At 42.6% G+C, this 19152-nt stretch overlaps 1 protein-coding gene across 1 annotated transcript in view; it reads right to left on the bottom strand.

Moving 5' to 3' along the window:
* NUDT5 (nudix hydrolase 5) overlaps positions 1 to 18348 on the bottom strand; it is a 339854-nt gene extending 321506 nt beyond the window's left edge. The window contains exon 1 of the mRNA XM_078654858.1: positions 18205 to 18348. The gene's annotated coding sequence lies outside the window, so the exon portion shown is untranslated. The remainder of the gene's footprint in view (positions 1 to 18204) is intronic.
* Positions 18349 to 19152: the final 804 nt, after the last annotated feature.

Below are 19152 nucleotides of genomic sequence, written 5' to 3' on the forward strand. Positions count from 1 at the left end.
TATTGTTCAAAATTTATAAAAAGTTTTGCTGATGTTGTAGAACCCTTAAGGTTGCTAATGAAGAATGGTGTTGTATTTAAGTGGAGTGAAGACTGTGAGGAGGCATTTAAAAGTGTGAAAGATGGCATATTACATGCGCCGACCTTAGGTCATTTTGATGTTCGAGCAAAAACTTTAGTAACTACGGATGCAAGTAGTGTGGGGCTTGGAGCAGTGTTGACCCAAATTTCTGATGGTATTGAATCCAGAAGACTTCAGGGAGCGGAAACTTCTTATTCAGTAATTGAGAGGGAGGCTCTTGCTTGTACTTGGGGTATCAAGCATTTTAGATATTTTCTGTGGGGTTTGCCTTTCAGAGTAAGGACAGACCATAAGCCTCTGGTGCATTTATTCAAAGGTGGTAGGGGTCTAGAAGGGAATGTTACCCCTAGGATATCGAAGTGGATTCTGTCAGTTCTTGAATACAATTTTGATATGGAATACGTCAAAGGTGAGAAAAATGTTGTAGCAGATTATTTGTCTAGGATGCCTTTTGAAGTGGTGTCAGAGGAGTTTGTAAGTGACGAAATTAATGCCAGTTGCAATGACATTTTAGCATTTGATAAAATTGAGTGGGAAGGTGCTATGAGTGAGGATCATCAACTAACAATAGTTATGGATAATGTATCTGGCGGTTGGTCTAAGGAGTCTAGTAGTGATATTCAGTTAAAAGATTTTTTTCATGTGGAGGGAGAATTGAGTGTTACAGATGGAAAGTTATGGCGTAGAAATAGATTGGTTCCACCATGCAGTCTTAGGACTAAAATTATGAACTTAGCACACGAAGGCCATTTGGGTCGCAACATGACAAAAAGAAGAATTCGAGAATCCTACTGGTGGCCAGGAATGGATGGGGAAATTGACGAAATCGTAAAGAATTGTTACGCGTGTGCAAGTAGTGACAAGACCAAAATAGTCAGACAACCTCCCCTCCAATGCGTTGAGTTTCCAGAACATCCGTGGGAGAAATTGGCTATCGATTTTTTGGGTCCAATTCACAGACTGGGTGTGCGCAACAAATTTTTGATGGTACTAGTAGATCATTCTAAATGGTTTGTAGTAGAGTCGACTGAGTTTATAGATACTAGGAGAGTTATAGGGTTTTTGGAAAGAGCATTCTTGAGTGAAGGGATTCCGAAAACTTTAGTGTCAGATAACGGTGTGCAATTGATTTCTAGGGAGATGAAGGAATTCCTGAATGGGATGGGAGTTTGTCATGAGAGAGTGGCATTATTCAGGCCACAAGCTAACGGTCTAGTAGAAAGAGTAAATAGATTGTTAATGGAGAATATCCAATTATCTCTTACCAATGGTTTGACTTGGTCTGACGAACTAAAAAAGATGATGTGGTCTTACAGAGTCACTCCGCACTCGGTTACTGGTGTTTCACCGTTCGTTTCTCTTAAAGGTCGTGAGCCTGGGGTGAAAGAAGTTCCAGGTTGGTTGAGAAGCAAGGAGTGTGTGTGGGTTGACCGTGAAGAAGTAAAGCATAGTGTTGACAGACGGCAAAGTGATAATGTTCTGTCGTATAATTTGAGAATGAGAGTACGTGAGAATGATTTTAAAGTGGGTGATTGGGTAGTGACAAGGAAGGGAGGATTTGTGGTTAAAGGCGACAGCAAATTCTCTCAACCTAAGCAAATCAAATGTGTCAAAAGAAATGTTCTCATTTTAACAGATGGTTCTGCTTGGAGCTGTGGTAATGTTGCGAAGTGTTCTGCTCCTTAATACATTTTGTTTTTTCCAAAATAACTGCATTATTTTTGTTCATGTTGTATTTGCTTTATTAATTGTAATGGGGGAGATGTGTTAGGATCTAAGCTCAATAGATCTGTGCTCAATAGAACTCTCTGTTAGTTGCTAGGATGCTTAGAATGTTTTGTCTTGAAGATATGCCAGTAAGAAGAAGCTGGGGAAGGAGCTGGAGGTCTCTTCATATGTGCTGAATAAATTGAATTACTTATTGCTAAACTGGACTGTGTGGACCCCCTCTTTACATAAGGATAGCAGAGAAAGGAAATGAGTACGTTGTAGAGTCACTCAGGAGATAAATGCAAACGCAAAAAGCTCAGAATCACAAAATGGTGATATCAAGTACAAAGAGCAACTACATATACTAGTGGTTAGAGTTCTAACTATACAAAATAGTAAATCTAGTAAATTCACTCAGGGTTCTATTATCACAACGATTAGGATAAAAATGATTGTATGTTACTTATCAACAGAATGAACAGAGAAATAAGACATCCAAGGGGGTAGAGAGAGGGAGGGGAGGGAGATAAGATAGGTTATAGGAGAGACAGGAACTTGGGGTGGGGGTGGGGAGAAAGCGATAAGGCCGTCCAGCCGAGGAGCAATGACTGAGGGTTGCCAGGATGAAGTCCGACGGACCGAGGGAGAGGACAAGAAACAACAAAATAGTGGCTCCATTCGCGCTCCGTCATTTTGCGCCGTCGGTTCCCAGACACATCATTTGACCGTCACTCTGAAGCATCTCAATCTATGCAGTGATAGGGCAAATTAAGCAGTCACATGTGTGGGCTCGATGCGGAAGAACAAACTCCAAGGAGGCAATCAGTGTCTATAAATACTCGGCGGGAAGGCAGTTTAGGCAGGCCGTTTCATACAAACATCCTCCGAGGGTAGTCAGTTCAGGCAGGCCATTTCACACAAGGCCATAAGGTAAAGCCTGCACTCCTTTGGGACCCTCCGCTAGAGATCTCCCCCTAAGAAGGTGGGGCTAGGTCGGGGATGTTCTATCGTGGATGCTGGCCTTACGTGGCCCGGGGGCCCCAGCCAATCCCCCAGGGGCACTGTGCTATTCCTCTGACTCTAGAATGTATCTTTGGATGCCGCGGCCATGAGGAAGGGCTCGGAGGACTGTCGGTAAAGTACGGTTCTGGTGGAAACATTCTCCTAATTCACATCCTAGACGCTGGCACTACACCCTAGAACTGCACTGCCCGCTGCCCTTTAAGCTTGCACAAATAAGGTCGCCGAATGATATTTGAGGCACCTATTCACCATTCTAATAATCTTTAATGTACGAGAAACACCATGTGCAAAACTTTGAAATAGTAAGCTTAAGCTAAGACTTTTCAGGGGAAAAACAACACGCACACACGCACGCACACACGCACACACACACACACGCACACGCACACGCACCCTTACCCCCCCCCCAATAAAACCTAGACCCATGAGCAAAATGCATCTAACTCTGTATGTGCTATGAGACAATATGTTCTTTTGAAATGCTGGCACCATACACAACATTATGAATCCGCTTCTAATGCAGAAAGCTGTAAATTAATAATGTTCAGTCTTGCTAAAGAGTGCAGCAATGATACCTACTTGGCACAAACTGACAAAAACTATGCACCATATAGTAATAATGGCTGATGGCAACACGGAGAGGGGGCAACTGACTACTTGGGCCGAAGATTGGGTAAGGCCGCCAGATAACAGCTCTACAAGCAGATTATAAATAAGGAGTAGTGAAATCTGTACAGAAAGATAAAACAGCACAACCCAAACGTTTTCCTAAAGGTCTTTTCATGTTTCAGAAAAAAACATGGAACACATCTTGTCTGACACGGGTTTAGGATTTGAATATGGACTGGGAGTGATCCACCTAGAGAGGCAAGTCACATAATTTAAGATAATTGCTAGTTGAACACCCGCAGCCAAAAGCATGTACCCAGATATAAATACAGACTGCAATGACAACATTACCAGCGAGTACTTCAGTCTAGACACCAGCCTCATAAGTGCTGTAGTATCCCGGTTTGGTGGAAGGGTGCAGCTTGTAAGACATCTGCTCCCCCCAAAGATCTGCGATTCAACTATCCACCCAAAAAATTATATACTTCTGCAATTTTAGTAATAAAAGTGCAAAGTAATTTTATTTATTTATTTATGAAATTTATTAAGAGCAGGCAAATGCCCAAGGGCGTCTCGGCGCTGTGGATAGAGACAGACCAGAGAAGTGGTAATGGGGATTATTGATTAAAAAGCCAAGTTTTTATTTTTCTGCTGAAAAGAATAAGGGTGGGACAGGATCTGATGTCCGTATCAAGTGAGTTCCACAGTCTGGATGTGGCAACGGTGAAACGACGGTCACCCCATGAAGCTGTTTTAGTCCGGGGCACAGTCATCAACAAGGCATTCATAGAGCGTAGTGTTCTGTTGGGGGCATAGAATGCCAAGGAATTGATGAGAAAACGGGGCCCTAATTTACGGGAGGCTTTGTAGGCTATGCAAAGTGCCTTAAATTTAATTCGATTATTTACCGCCAACCAGTGATAGTTTTTGATCACTTGGGTGATTGATTTGAATTTTGGGGTACCAGAAAGCATTCTTGCAGCTGCATTTTGTACAGACTGTAATTTGCGGATGACTTTCTGTTGAGCGTTGATGAAAAGTCCATTGCAATAGTCAAGGGATGACATAACAAAAGCCGTGACCAGAGTTTTACCTGAGTCAGGGGGAAGGAAGGGAAGAATTTTTTTGATGGATTTAAGTTTGTAAAACGCAGTTGAAACAATAGAATTTGCATGTGCAGCAAATGTTAGTTTATCGTCTAGCAGTATTCCCAGATTTTTTACTTTAGTAGTTGGTATGGGCGGAGCGCCTAATTCAGCGGGCCACCATGCTCCTGGCCAATTAGGGGAAAGATTTCCAAAGATCATTACTTCCGTCTTATTGGAATTTAACTTGAGACAGTTGGTTGTCATCCATTTTACCCAAGAAAGGCAAAATGAATTGGTAACACAGACATTGGCGAAGCTTCTTCATAGTTCACTGTGCTTCTATATCCTATACCATCAGCTGAGAAAGCTTTCGGGGGCCGCTCTTGCATAAAGACATCATTCACCACCTGCACTGGATGTTGTGAACACACCCCAGTGACTCCATCTAAAACGTCCAACCAGACCATATCAAAGGTTAGACTCACCGACTCCACCAATTAATGTTATATGTTAATGTTATATTTCAGGAGCCCGGTGACAGATTGCAGTCAAAGGTCCACGACATGTTTGATGGCCACACAACAGGGCACCAAACTATTAGTACTAGGTAAGGAGTCCCGAACTAATAGGACAAAAGACCTGATGAATGTGTGCGACGACTGGATAGGTAAATGCAGAAAGTATTTATTTGGAAAAAGGGTGAATGAGTCTTCCTGTGAAAGTTTAATCTTGTTTATGAATCGGAAAAGAACGTTTATGGAGCTATAATAAAACACACAATATAGCGTTCAGTACATTTGGAGAGACACCAATAGAAGTTCCACGAGTCACATACAGAATTTGTACTAGGTTTTTAGGTACTATAACTGCCCTTCACCCCCCCCCCCCCCCCCCCCCCAAGCATCAGGTCAGATGGCGTAACTGAGTGGTGTACGTGTGTATTAGGAAGGTCCCGAAATCCACCTTTTCTACCTCTGGGTCACACAAAACTAAAAGCTGTGTACACCCAGGGGACTCCTGGGATAAACAGATGTGCAAATATGTGTGAAACTCAAGACTTGCGAGACACTGAAAAGTAGATGTTGAATACAGAATTAGCCTACCGCCTCCCCTCTAAACCACAAGAGAGGCCACAGCCTGAAGTCCAGCCACACAGACCAGTAAAATGTACGTATCAAGATTTCAACCTATACATGAAATTATGTGTAGTCTCAAGGACAATTCTCAAGGAAATTGAAAGCTGACGTTGTCCACATTTCTACGGTTTTAAGGGAAAGCGGAAATGAAAGAAACAAAAAATTGCCCAACACTTAAAAAAGCGAGGCTTATTTTCTTCCTGGATGACCAACACTAAAGAAAACCATAGAAAGGGAAATACTACTTTCCCGGAGGCCAAACTGTGATCAAATACCAAATGAAGCTAAAAAGAACACAAGGACACATCAATCTCAGAGATTGAACCCTAAATCCAAAAACAGAAACACTGCCAGTAAGCAATAAACTATAGATAAATCACTGAACACCCGACCAGAGTCATGACCCAGAAACTATTGTCAACATATCTCAGGATGTAATATATGGAGCGCACATATTCATACAAACAAAGCACAACACTGGAGTGTAAAATCTATGCTTAACATTTGAAAATCAATGTTGAGGACTTATTAATAATACTCAGTATTTACGGTCAACAAAATACAATTACTGAAGGCTTACTCGATGTTTACTGTCAACACTATACTGTTATTTTGTATATTGCACAATACTGTTCAAATTCCTAGGTTAGCTGCAGTAATACATGTCGATGTGCTAGCACATTGACACTCAGAGTAAGGCCGCCCAGACCTTTACAAGCGACCCCCTCCCTGGTCAACACCGGGCTGATGTTTACTCGATTCAGCACAAACCTTGAGAAAGAAGTCAAATAAACAAGCAAGCATCTATTTAATGGTTAATTTAAGGTAAAGAAAAGAAGTAACTAGGTTCACGTGACCCGCCTAACTTAAAAAAACACCTTTATTTTTAAAAGAGGTCTTGCAGCAAAAGTGTATATATATATTTGTATGATACGGTTGCTTCAAAAAAACAATTCAAACACAAAAGAAGGTTTTGTACAATGCACATCCAGAAGGCCTTTATTTCGACGTCCTTTTATATAAGATAATGAAGAAAAAGTAGGGAAAGTGAAATTAAACAATTGTTTAGGATCACTGAGTTTGGTAAAGTAGAGAAGCCGGGATTAATGCCAGGTTTCACATTGTGCAATTCAGCCACTGAAAGTTTGCTTAGTTATTTAAAACCATAACAATATTACATAGATCAAGTTGTTATTTTTTTTCTTTTTTTTTTCTTTTTTTTTTTTTGTCCTCATAACCTCCAATTGGACCAGTGCCATATAGAAATCAACGGAGAATGACTGACTCAGTTGAGAACTGGTAGGGACACATATCTTGAAGGCCATCTATCCCACAGTCTTCCATCGAACTCCCAGGAGGCACTAAATCCTACTCTGCCATCCCACAGCAGATCACGGAGTAGTATGGCAGCCATATAGGGGGCCGGACATAAACCGGATAACAGCTGTTCCAGTGGTGCTAAAAACAAAGAGCACCTTAGGATATCAATCATTGGACTCGGGGGGGAAAAAAAAAAAAAAAACCCGAATATATCACTGAGACCACTTAATCAGATTCCAAAATGCCCTTTTTCTGCGATTTCCAGATCTAGCCAAATCAATGACTGATGTCCGCAGTACAGAGTCTTGCCAGTCTCTAAAGGTAGGAGGTGATGGGTCCTTCCATTTCCTGCAGATCTCTCTTCTTGCGAGCAGGATGGAATAAAAAACTAAACATTTAGGTAGATGTAGTACTCCTTCCAACACTCCAAAGATGATCAAGGACAGATCCATTTTGACATGATTTCCTAAAGACTCAGTGAGGCAGTTACTGATATTCTGCCAAAAGGTTGTTAGTATCGGGCATTCCCAGAACATATGTGCATCTGTAGCAGCGACTTGACCGCATTTAGCACAAGACACTGTCTGACCTCCTGTAAATTTAGAAAGCCTGGAGGGGGAGTAATATGCTCTATAAAGGGTAAAGACATGATTTCTGCGAAGCCATGATGGCTTAACGATGCTCCACAAAAGCTGGAAAGAAGATTTCCAAAGTGTTTGTAAGTTCACATCCCCCAGAACAGAACCCCATACTGACTCTGGTAAAACGAAGTCTCCATCTACCTCATCCATTATAGAACTGTACCATCTAGATATTTCTTTCTTTTCTGACCCTCTAGTTAGTAGATCAGAGATAAAGGGGCTATGACCACCCAGTTTGAACTTATTTTTATTCGCAGGGGACGTTTTATAGGCTGCTGTCCAACTGTAAATCTGGATATATTTGAAGCGTGAAAGGTTAGGACCAATCTTGGCTTGCAAATATTCCCATGAGAATAAATCTCCCTCATAAAAAAGGTCCCCCCAAACCTCCATGCCCGCCTCCCTCAAAGGGACTGCCAGGGTGTCATCAAGCCAAACTGGGCTTTCGGGTAGATCCCACAATGGTGTTTTTTCACAAAAGTAATTTACTTTTATAGCTTTCATAATATCTGCCCATGTTCGAGCAAAGCCCTGTAGGATCTTCAGTTTAATTTTTTTTAAAAACTTAGGATTTTCAAACTTAAAAAGAAAACTAGAGTGATTGATATTTCCCCCCTCCATCATTGCTGCATACATCATTCCCACCCCCGAGGAGTCGGGATTCTTTAACAACATCCTTGAATGTGATAATTGAAAGGCCCAAGCATAAATTTTTAAATCTGGGGCTGCCAGCCCTCCCTTTTCACGTCGCCGTCTTATTTTTTTCCAGGCAATACGTGGGAGATGGTTGTGCCAAATGAAAGAAGAGACGTTTGATTGAAATTTAGCTAACATTTTTTGATCAAAATATAAGGGAATTGTATTAAATAAGAAAGAAATCTTTGGAAGAATAGACATTTTAATAAGGTTAACCCTACCTATTAATGAGAGGGGGAGATGCAACCAAGAGTGAAGGAGCTTACGACAGTCTTTAAGCACTTTGGATAGATTAATTTGGACTATTTTATTTATGTCGTTTACAATTGTTAAGCCTAGGTAACGCATAGAGGTGCTGGGATGAAATTCTATAGGTGGATTCTCATCATTCCAGATAAGTATTTCGGTTTTAGTTGCGTTTATCTCATACCCCGATACTAGTCCAAAGGCACTAGCCAGCTTCACTATGGCAGGGAGAGCCGTTACGGCCTCTGATGTCAAAATAAGTACATCGTCGGCATATAGTGCCACCTTCCTCATCCAACCTTGATACTGAAAAGGTTTAATGGCGGGCTCCTCCCTTAGACATTGCGCGAAAGGTTCGATGTAAAAATCAAAAAGTAAGGGGGAGAGTGGACAGCCTTGTCGGGTTCCCCTTGAGATAGAAAAAGAACTTGATAATTCTCCATTAACGAGGAGAGATGCCGAGGGATTGCTGTACAAAAGACTAATCACCCTACGAAACCCACCCCCCACACCAAACTTGGCCAGGGCCTCCGACAGGTAAACCCAATTCACCCTGTCGAAGGCCTTGGTTGCATCAAGCGTCATAGCCGCCAATGGGAGGTTATTACATGTTGCTATATCTATGGCACCAATTAGATCAAAGGTCAGCTCATATAGTTGTCTTCCCTTTAAGAATCCCTTTTGATCTTGATGAAGGACTGTTGTTATTAAAGTAAAAGTTTAAGAACATTTCAACAATACCAGATTAAAATGAGCAAGCAGTGTCTTAAAAACAACAAATGTAAATTAATTCATGTCTTAAAACCATTCTGATGTGTATGTATGATTTGCATAAGACGTTCTTCGAATCTCCTTGATGTTGTTAATTCGGTATATTTAAAAAACAATTAAAATGCATTGATTTTTAAACGCCAAGTGTCAGATATCAGACTCGTTATTTGCTTCACATCAGGTGTGATTTAGAAAAAATGTAAGTCTCTGTGTCCCTTATCTACCGGATTAACTAGTCAGTGCCCCTAAAGGGAGTCATAGGTTTGCTGCTGGGTATGTATGTTGACGGGCTGATTCTGCCACTGGATGGATAAGCTTTGCTTCTCCTACAGTCACCTTTCTGGCACCGACCCCCGGCACCCTCCGCCCTGACCACCACCCAGCTGGCATCAATGCTTCCCTCAGTCATATCATCGACAAAACCTTTTGGCCCTTGGAAAAACGTTTGTGAGTTCCCATGATCTAGCACAACCTCACACCTAACCTATTTTGTATATTTAACATAGCAAAAATAACGGATACCCTAAACAGTCAGCGAACTTGCTCTACACTAAACGCTCAATGTAATGAGTTTGAATCCCCACCTTGCTTTTCAAAGAATGTAGAATCAATTTAATGTCAGCTTCCAAAAAGGTTAATCATGAATCTCGTACATATGTACCAAAATCAAGCTAGAAGGTGTCTACGTGAAATTATAGGACATTACACAGGCAGATGATTGATTCATTCATTCATCCTCAAATACTATGGTATTATTTTCTATGCAAGTATCACAATGGTTTGTGTCCGCATAAGGGGAGCCGAGATCAACTTCCCTTGAAGCCAACAAGGGTCATGCTTTTTATCTCCAACTTTCCAATAGTACACTCCTGGTGTGCGATAGATCTGCAGGACTCCCGGACACGAGTTCTGCTCTGTTATTGTTGGGCTCGAAGGGTTTAATTCCAGGAGCGTTTCAAAGTTGTAAAGAGGTGGAGTTTGGCATTGCGCAGCTGCAAGTATTCGCAGAATTGCCTTTTATGCATCCAGTAAGTAGGGTCTCCGTAACACAGCCCATGTACCCATTTGGCCCACACCGTCGCATCTCTCAGGTTGGAGACAGCAATATTCTTCTCACGTGAAAAGGTCTCAAGATAAGATTGAGCCATGTGCCAGTCCTTAACCTGGTCTCCTTAGTGGCGTGTGTCTTTCCCGACTGCCACCGTCCGGACGCGAGGGCAGCTTGAGATGCAAGTGAACTACAATGAACATTGAAACCGGTGTACCCGTCTAACAGCGTGTGTATATATATATATATATATATATATATATATATATATATATATATCTACACACACACACACACACACACAAGATTGTTTTTTTAACTTGTACAAATTGAGGGGACGACACATTAAAAACAAAATTCTCGTCACCTTGCGACAATTTTAACTCCTATGTGGTGTACAGCAAAAACCACCACTGGACATCTGTTATTTATCCTGAAAGACTACTTTAAGTCAAAAAAGCATACCCATAGAAGCACCAATAAAATAATTAAAAAAACAAAAAAACACAACCTTAAAATGATAAAACTGTACCTGCAATCGCCACAAGCCAACTACTCGTCAACTGGTAAGCCAAGCTGAGAGAAGGTAACGAGCTACAGCAGTCACCATCTCACTGTGTAATAGTTCACTTTCAGATAGATACCTGTGATTCCTAATCGGGAAAGCAGCCATTTAATTATTGGGGCCACATATACCATATAAAGTAATGAAAAATGCGCCTTCAATGAAGGGCATATATGGAGACGAACTTCCATTTTACATCTCACAGGGTTCTTTCTTCTACTGTAAATCTACCCCTATTACTGGTGTGAACTTTCTAGACATGAAACAGAAGTGTTTATGAATAATAATGGCAGTACCACGTGAACTACTGGTGAACACGAGTGGTAAATCCTGGTCTACCCACTGCGAGCCAGCACAAGACACCTACTGCTTAAAAGCTGGGTTTCCTGAAGGAAGATCATTTGTGGTGCATACCGTTTAAGCCTCACTTCCTTGACCTGCGAGACGTGTTTCTCTGCACTTTTTTTGTATTGAAAGGTTTGCAGCCTGGTACGCCTCATTGTTTAAAAATACTGATTAGTAATTATAGGCTATGTACTTTTCTAAACCCTATATCTGTCTTTTGACAAACATTTTAGGTAGCTCAAGGAGAAATGTTACTACACAAGCAGAATGCAGCACATATACTGAATATCCAAATATGTTTGAGTACGCTCACGAAATATGTAATATAATAGCAATAGGGTAAATGCCCATGGCAGTTTGTAATAGAACAGTAATGTGGTTTGTTTCTCCTTGGAGTGCCAATAAGTGCCGAAGGCAATGGGTAGCGCTGACAAAGAGCCTGGTTACTGATAAACAGCCAACATGTTTCGTTCCCAATGGACTTTATCAATACAAATGCTGAAGCATCATGAAATGCCTGTAAATTGGCACAATAATTTTGGACGTTGAATGTACTGAATTCCGATGTAAAACAGGGGTGTAGTTATCCAAGAACAACAATTATGCTGGTAGTACTTAGAGTATGGTAATCCTGGTAAGCACAAAGAGTAGGAATCGGAAATTGGCAGATGGATGGATACAGGAGTGCTGGCCATGATAAGCCAAGAAGTATTCGGAAACATGACAGTACACGGGTGATATGCACCAACATGTGCTGATATTCGTTTTGAGCTAATGGTTTATCGTATTTATATACAACACTCATTGATAGCAGGGTGTTTAGGTCTCGCCTGAGCCAGCGCATGCGCTACTCTGGCGAGACTTTTAGTAAGTGGGCTTCAGAAAATGCTAATACACGCTTTTTCTTGTGGCCAGACTTTTGATAAGTGGGCTTCAGAAAATGCTACCACACGCTTTTGTGGCCCAGAGCTTGCGTTTACGCGGGCGGGCACGCGCTTACAAGCAGAGGTGCCATCTGGCTTTCCTCTCTCGTCAGCAGCGCATGTCTTGTTGATGTTATCTGATGGAGCGTGCCTGGTGTCTTCAACCCTGTCACTTTCGCGGCCACGTCATTTTGTCATGGCTAATTAAACTTTCAGCGCGCCACTTGCGGGACGCTGCATCCCTCTTCAGGTCTCTTCACATCTCTCTAGCTGGGTCAGTCCCTTTCCTTCTCCCCCACTCAGACAAAACTAAGTGGGTTATTCTGCACCGAGGTGATGCAAGAGAGAGAAGGAAGCCATTCGCCCCCTCACTGTCTTTCATGCACTTAGATGCCATCTGAACGCAGGAAGCCAGGCTGGACTCTCTCCATTTCCCCTCTAGGCTGAAGGGAAACATTGTGAAGCAGCCTTCGGTGGGAGGGTCTTTAACGCTGCTACGTAGGAGGATAAAAATAACCATCATATTTAGGGCTGAAAGAGAAATCCCAGAACAGACACAGTGCCTGGTCAGCGACCACGGCACCAGGTCCTTAGCGCAGTCACTCACTCACGCAAGCACTGACTGCACAATATGTAAACTCACACGTCCTCAGTCAGAGGATGTGTTGTAAAGGACCGAGCTGCTGACTTTAGATGAGGGAAGCTAGGTTCCAGACTCGGTGTCAGCTCAACATTCTGTGATTCTGGGCATACCACTTAATCTCTCCGCGCTTAAAAAAGCAAAATGATTGTCTCCTTGATTAATGTAAAGTGACTGGTGCTAATATAAAGCGCCCCAATACCTAATGGTCAAGTTTGTACTTGTAACATTAGCGAAAATAGCGTACAAGGCGCTATAAACCTGTGTGAAGGACAAAATGTTAAATAACCACGCACACAGTTTTTAAAACTTAAAGAAGGGAAGTCATTAGGGTGTCCTGTCTGCTTAATTTTAGGAAGGACCTAAACTTTTAAAGACATCTTGCAGCAAACCTCCACAAATACAATGTGTAAAAATACGGCACATTCTCTGCAAAATCAAATTTTTTTTAAATGTCATTTACATACAGACCCGTCCCAAATTAGTACATAAGATGATGTCAGTGCATCAAGTATTTTTATAGAGTGATAGTTTTCAAACATGCATTTAGAAATATTCTTGCCCCAACCCGCCCCCACCAACAACAATGTCAATAAGTGAGACGTCAGTTGTTATGTGCACCCTTTGCATACATTCCAGCAGACCAGATTCAGGTAGGAGAATTGCAATATTTTAAGCCCAAAATGGCTTTACTTTGGGGGTCTCCTTCTAAAATATCCTACTCTTCCATGTATGTCAATGGGGAAAATCAGCCCCTCACTCCCACCGGATTTGTTTTTCAACAGTCGCCCTCTTACTCAATCAATCAAACAATCAGTGCATTTCTAAAGCGCACTACATACCCGTGAGGGTCTCAAGGCGTGGGGGGGGGCTGCTACTGGTCGAAGAGCCAGGTCTTGAGGAGTCTTCTAAAGGCCAGCAGGTCCTGGGTCTGTCGAAGGTTGGTAGGGAGAGTGTTCCATGTATTGGCGGCGAGGTAGGAGAAGGATCTGCCGCCGGCGGTGGATTTACGGATACGAGGAACTGTGGCGAGGTTGGCAGAGAGGAGGCAGCGGTGGGGGTGTAGAAGCTTAGTCGGTCATTGAAGTATGCTGGTCCGGCATTGTGAAGGGTTTTGTGTGCGTGGATGAGGAGTTTGAAGGTGATCCTCTTGTTGACGGGGAGCCAATGCAGGCTTACTACATTCAACATGTTGCCATGTATGCCTTTGGGTGGCCTGGGTTGCTCTTGTACATGAGCCACATTATGGTTTATGAAATCAAACACAGGAGAAGGTTTTGTACAGCACACATCCTGAAGTCATCTATTTTGAGGTTTATATGTGAAAATGAAGACCAAGCATTGGCATACCCAATAGGTCTCGCCTTTGGAATTTATAAGTATTTAGTTATGCAGTACAATATCCTTGGTGCAACAACATCAAATGTTGCATGGCTAAAAACGTATAAGGTCCCAAATGCGAGACCTATTGGCTATGCCAATGCTTGTTAACCTTTGTCCTGTTTGGGTGAGCCTCGTTCAAGGCATTGGTATGTCAGGTTGTCCATCATCTTTCGGGGCCAGCCTACAGGATTTTGCGGATGCTTACATTTCTCAATTTAGTTTTACACTTTGAATTGGTGATGCGTTGTAAAGAAGTTAATGTTTGCATGCCCCTTTGCCTTAGCCCGCTTTTACCTGCATTCTAAACTGATTCTGACAAATCAACATCCTCTACCCATCTTGCACATCAGCAACACACTCATGCATGCCAACAGAACTGATTCAGGAGGGACATCCCGATTTTTAAAGCCAAAAGTTGCTTTCTTTTTTGCTTTCTCCTAACTAAAATTACCTCCTCTTCAATGCACGTTAATGGGGAAATAAATTCCCCTATTTTTTTTTTTAATCTACCGGTTTGTTGTTGTGACATTTTATATAGTGCGAACTAGACCCGAAGTTATCGGAGCGCTTTACACGAGCACCAGTTACGTTACAGATAAACAAATTCATTTTTGTTAATATTGATGCACAGGCTCCAAAACGGCTGTATATATTTGTAGCTTTGAACATGGAAACTCAAGGTAATGGATACAGTTCATTCTTATGCAAGCACGTTTTTTCCAATTAGATATTATTTAGGTATACATTTATTTAGTTGAACACTGCCATGAAATTTCACCACAGATTGACGGTAACTAAACCCAATTCCTTATCCCTATAGTTGCAGACCTTGTGATTAACATGTTGTTTTCACCTGACTAGTGATGCAGTCACACACAGTGTTATAGTACTGCTGACTTGCATCAACGCACTTGTCTTTCTGTTGGTGCGTTAACAAGCCTTGGAATGTGTCTATAAATGTTTCCTGTGGCAAGCATGTATTCTTGAATTAGACTGCGTGACCCAGTGTGTAGTAATTGTATAGATCTTCAATCCCTGGCGGCACAGCACCCAAGATAATGTGCTGCTTGGCTGAACACTTATAAATTCCCAAATGCTAGACCTATTGGCTATGCCAATGCTTGTTTTGTTATGTTAGCAACACCATTAATGTAAATGAACAGAGTGCTTTAACCACTATTCATATTGTATTGTCTTTGCACTGAACATAGTAGGATGTGCAATATATAATCCTCACCGCTAAAATTGTAACAGTAGGCATGTTTATTAAACATATGGTTTTGCATATTTCTTCGTATTTATTTTTTGGGGAGGGTTAGACTTCGTGTAAACTTTATTCTGTAGGAGGCAGGTTTGAGTTCAAAATAGCTTCTTGGAGCTGAACAATTGGTATGTGCCTTAAGACATTTTCTGCTTGAGCTAATCTGCAGTACAGTGTGACTTTTGTATTTCAAATATGCCCTCATGTTTAAAAGTTCATGTAAGATACTGGACAAGGGCATACACTGCAACATTCGTAATTAAGACAAGGAAAAGTATTTCCAACTCCAATCACCCATAATGCTGTGTGAGGAACAAAAAACTGGAATGCAGGTAAACAGGAGGAATTACCAGCATGTTAGATAAAATACCATTTGACAGATCAAGTGCTCCCCAGATGCTGAAAATGTGCAGTAGTTCTGGCTTGCTGTAGTAGCTGGTGCCACCCTTAGTCGGTGCCTTAAGATTGACAGCTAATGCTCCTAATTGAAGCACCAGACATGCGTACAGCATGCCTCTGCTGAAAGGCCCTGTAAATGCAAGCTTGGTCCTTCAGGTTACTTTTGATCATACAGCCCGTCTTTGTCAGATTTGCGGTCTCTTTACCTAGAATGCAATGGACTTCTATTTGGCCTTTGTTCTTTGGTGTTAACTGCCTGAACAAAGAGGTGAGGATTAGAACAGGGCCCCGATCTTGTCTACCCAAACAATGCCAGTAGGCTGGAGAGGTATACAGGCTGTCAAGCCCTTGCCCGTCCTCCACAGGCAATGCTCTCTGCAAACCAGCAGCAAAGTTAAGTCACCACAGCCTGTGGATGATCATACCCTTCACCTATGCTAGCCACTGGGGCTCCATCACAGAGTGCTATCGCCCAAAAATTATATATATATATATATATCCAATCACCAATCTTTGGCGTATCCAGGCATCTCGTGACGGCGGGGACTCGGCGAGGTCTCCAACCCCTAAATTTCCACAAAGCTCCTGGTAACACCTCCTTGCGTTTGAGAAAAACCAGAGCTGAGGCCTCTTTTAGTGCTCAGTGTGATTTATTGGCACAAAAGGGAAACACCCTACGCGTTTTGCTCACCAGTACCTTGGCGTACATTGCAGGTGGTAAGCACACGTTCTCCAAATTATTTCCTGCAGTCAATAGCAGGATTCTTGTTTTATGGTAGGTACTAAATGTCCTTCCCTATAGTTTTTGGGCAGTAAATCACGGTTTACCTGGATCACAGCAGATGGCAAATACCCCTCCTCAAAGTTCTTCTTGTGTAATGTGCCCTCCTGATGCTTGGGAAGTGGTACGTCCCCTCCTGTAGCGTCATAGGAAGAGTATGGATCCTCCTTCTTATATTTTTAAAGAGCTGGTAAAAGCCTCTTCTGGTTGTGTCGAAATCCCTAGGGTTAGTAGGAGATGCAAGTAAATACTCGTGGTTTGTTGCCGTGTGGGATACCTCCTCTGCAGGCTTCTTAGGTGGTGAATGTCTATTTCGGTAATTGTCTGGCAGTTGGACCCCCACTGCCCCATTTGTTTAGTACAACGGAGGTGCACAATGTGCCAGTAATTACCTATTTTGCAATGGCTACCATGAATTCCCATAACATGCCAGGAATTACGATCATTATGTGCATCTCAAGCACAAACACATAACTCATGCACTCAGTCTATCACCAACTCCTGCACACCGCATAGAAATCACTTTTACTGAACATTTGTCCGTCACAGCTAGTAGCGGCCAATCTTAGGCATATGACATTCTGTAAAATAAAAACACGTGATTCCCAAGAAAATCCAAGATGTGCTAGGAGTTCTGCAAATGTGAAACGGGAGCATAACCCGAGGGGTCAGTACTAAGGGTGTAGCGTAAAAAACAGCATTTCAAACGCTTTTTATGACAGCAGCTACAAAACCGGGCACAATGCATTGTAGAAGGAGAAGGTGTTTTGGTATGCCGAATAGTGAGCAGTAGGTTGTGTGGGTTCCACTGAGCCATCAGTTAGAGACTGTGCCACTGGTTAGTCACCTGAACTATTTTGATTTGTCACAAAGTTGCTAAATTTCCCAGATTTAATGCGTGATGTGCTTCTCCAGTCGAGGTTTTTTCCTTTGAATTCTGGGGGGTTGTAGTCTTGTTTTATTATGGCATATGCAAGACTACAAACCCCAGAATTAATAGGGAAAAAAACTTAGAATGGAACAGCAAATCGCACATAAACTAGGGAAAGTTGACAGCCCTGGTGTCATCTTTATACTTACTTCACCTAAGATGGGTTAGTGTAACGGGCCGTTTCTCCTGAGTTTCTGTTTAGACTTTAAACCATTCGTCCTAAATATGTGCAGACTACGTGGAAATTCTCTTCCATGCCAGGGGCGTCACCCTACTGTAAGAAAATTTTGCCCGCAGCGATAGAACCCCCCATCCTCGAGCTGGGTGGGCTTTTCAAGGTAGTCCAGCCCCGCAGATCAAGGAATACAACTTGCCACCACAGAAGAACGGGAAAGGATGCGTACAGAGCTGGCGGCAGAGGTAGTCCGGACAAGAAACGGAACAAGTTGGGGGAAAGTAGGCAGCACTGACTGAGTGAGTGTGGGGCAGCTGACCCCACCCCGCGGAGCAGAGGAGGCGGGGCCATGAGAGCTGGGAAAGGAACACTGTACGGACTGCGGGAAGTAAGGATAACGGAGCAGGGGCTGCAGAACATGACTCTACTTACCAACACAGCTCCCCTGCACGCGGTTCACCTACTCTTCCTGCTACCCGTGGCGCAGACCTGCTAAGCAGTCATTTGATGACGTCTCCCGAGCCCGCGTACTGACGGGAGGCGGGGCGTGCAGCAGCTACATACTGCGCCACTAGACTGTCTTGTGTACGAATGCAACAGCCAATGAACTGAATGAGTGTTTTTTTTTCTCCACGTTTACAGCGACTTCTGCCGCTTTTGTATCCCCTTGTAGCCAACCCTTTCCCCATCCATACCGCAATAAGTTACTGGCAGGGTAGGAATGTAAAAGTTTAACTCTGGTGTTGGGTAACATTTTCTAATTTCCACCGAAAACGCGTTAGGGCCTGCTTTCCCGGCTGTCTTCACATTTCTGCCGTATTTACCAACGCCGACGGCTGCAGCACTGTAATCCCGCCCGTTAAGAGGAGAGGCACGTCTCAGCCCTGCCCCACGAAGAAAAGGCAGAAGGAGCAGGGCTGCGATCAGAGATATTGCTAGAAATTCATCCTTCGCTGTCTCCTGTAGGTCTTCAAACGTTTTGCTCTGAACTCCAATTAAGGGAAGATACATTGAACTCCGACCCAGTGCTTTAAATGGGACAAAATAAGTTCAAAACTCATTAAAATAAACTAGACATGTGGCAAGTGGGCAGGGCTAAAGCAAGGCTTGATTAATGATACTTAATGGCTTCTATGCCAATGGCAGCATTTACCAACGGGGCCAGTCCTAGGGCTTTTGGGGCCCTGGGCAGAAAGGAAATGTGTGAGGCCCCTCTAATTTGCAATCTGCGTGAAATCACAGAAAATTGCGTCATATTAAGTGCCATCTATTGTTGAGCGACTTTGCAAGAAGCAACTTTCTTGGTGCTGATAATAAAACAAAACAGGAATCGTAACACTATTAGAATCAGCCCATATTTTAAATTTCAATTAACTGGAA

This window comes from Lissotriton helveticus, chromosome 1_1, assembly GCF_964261635.1.
Source record: "Lissotriton helveticus chromosome 1_1, aLisHel1.1, whole genome shotgun sequence".
NCBI classification, from domain to species: domain Eukaryota; kingdom Metazoa; phylum Chordata; class Amphibia; order Caudata; family Salamandridae; genus Lissotriton; species Lissotriton helveticus.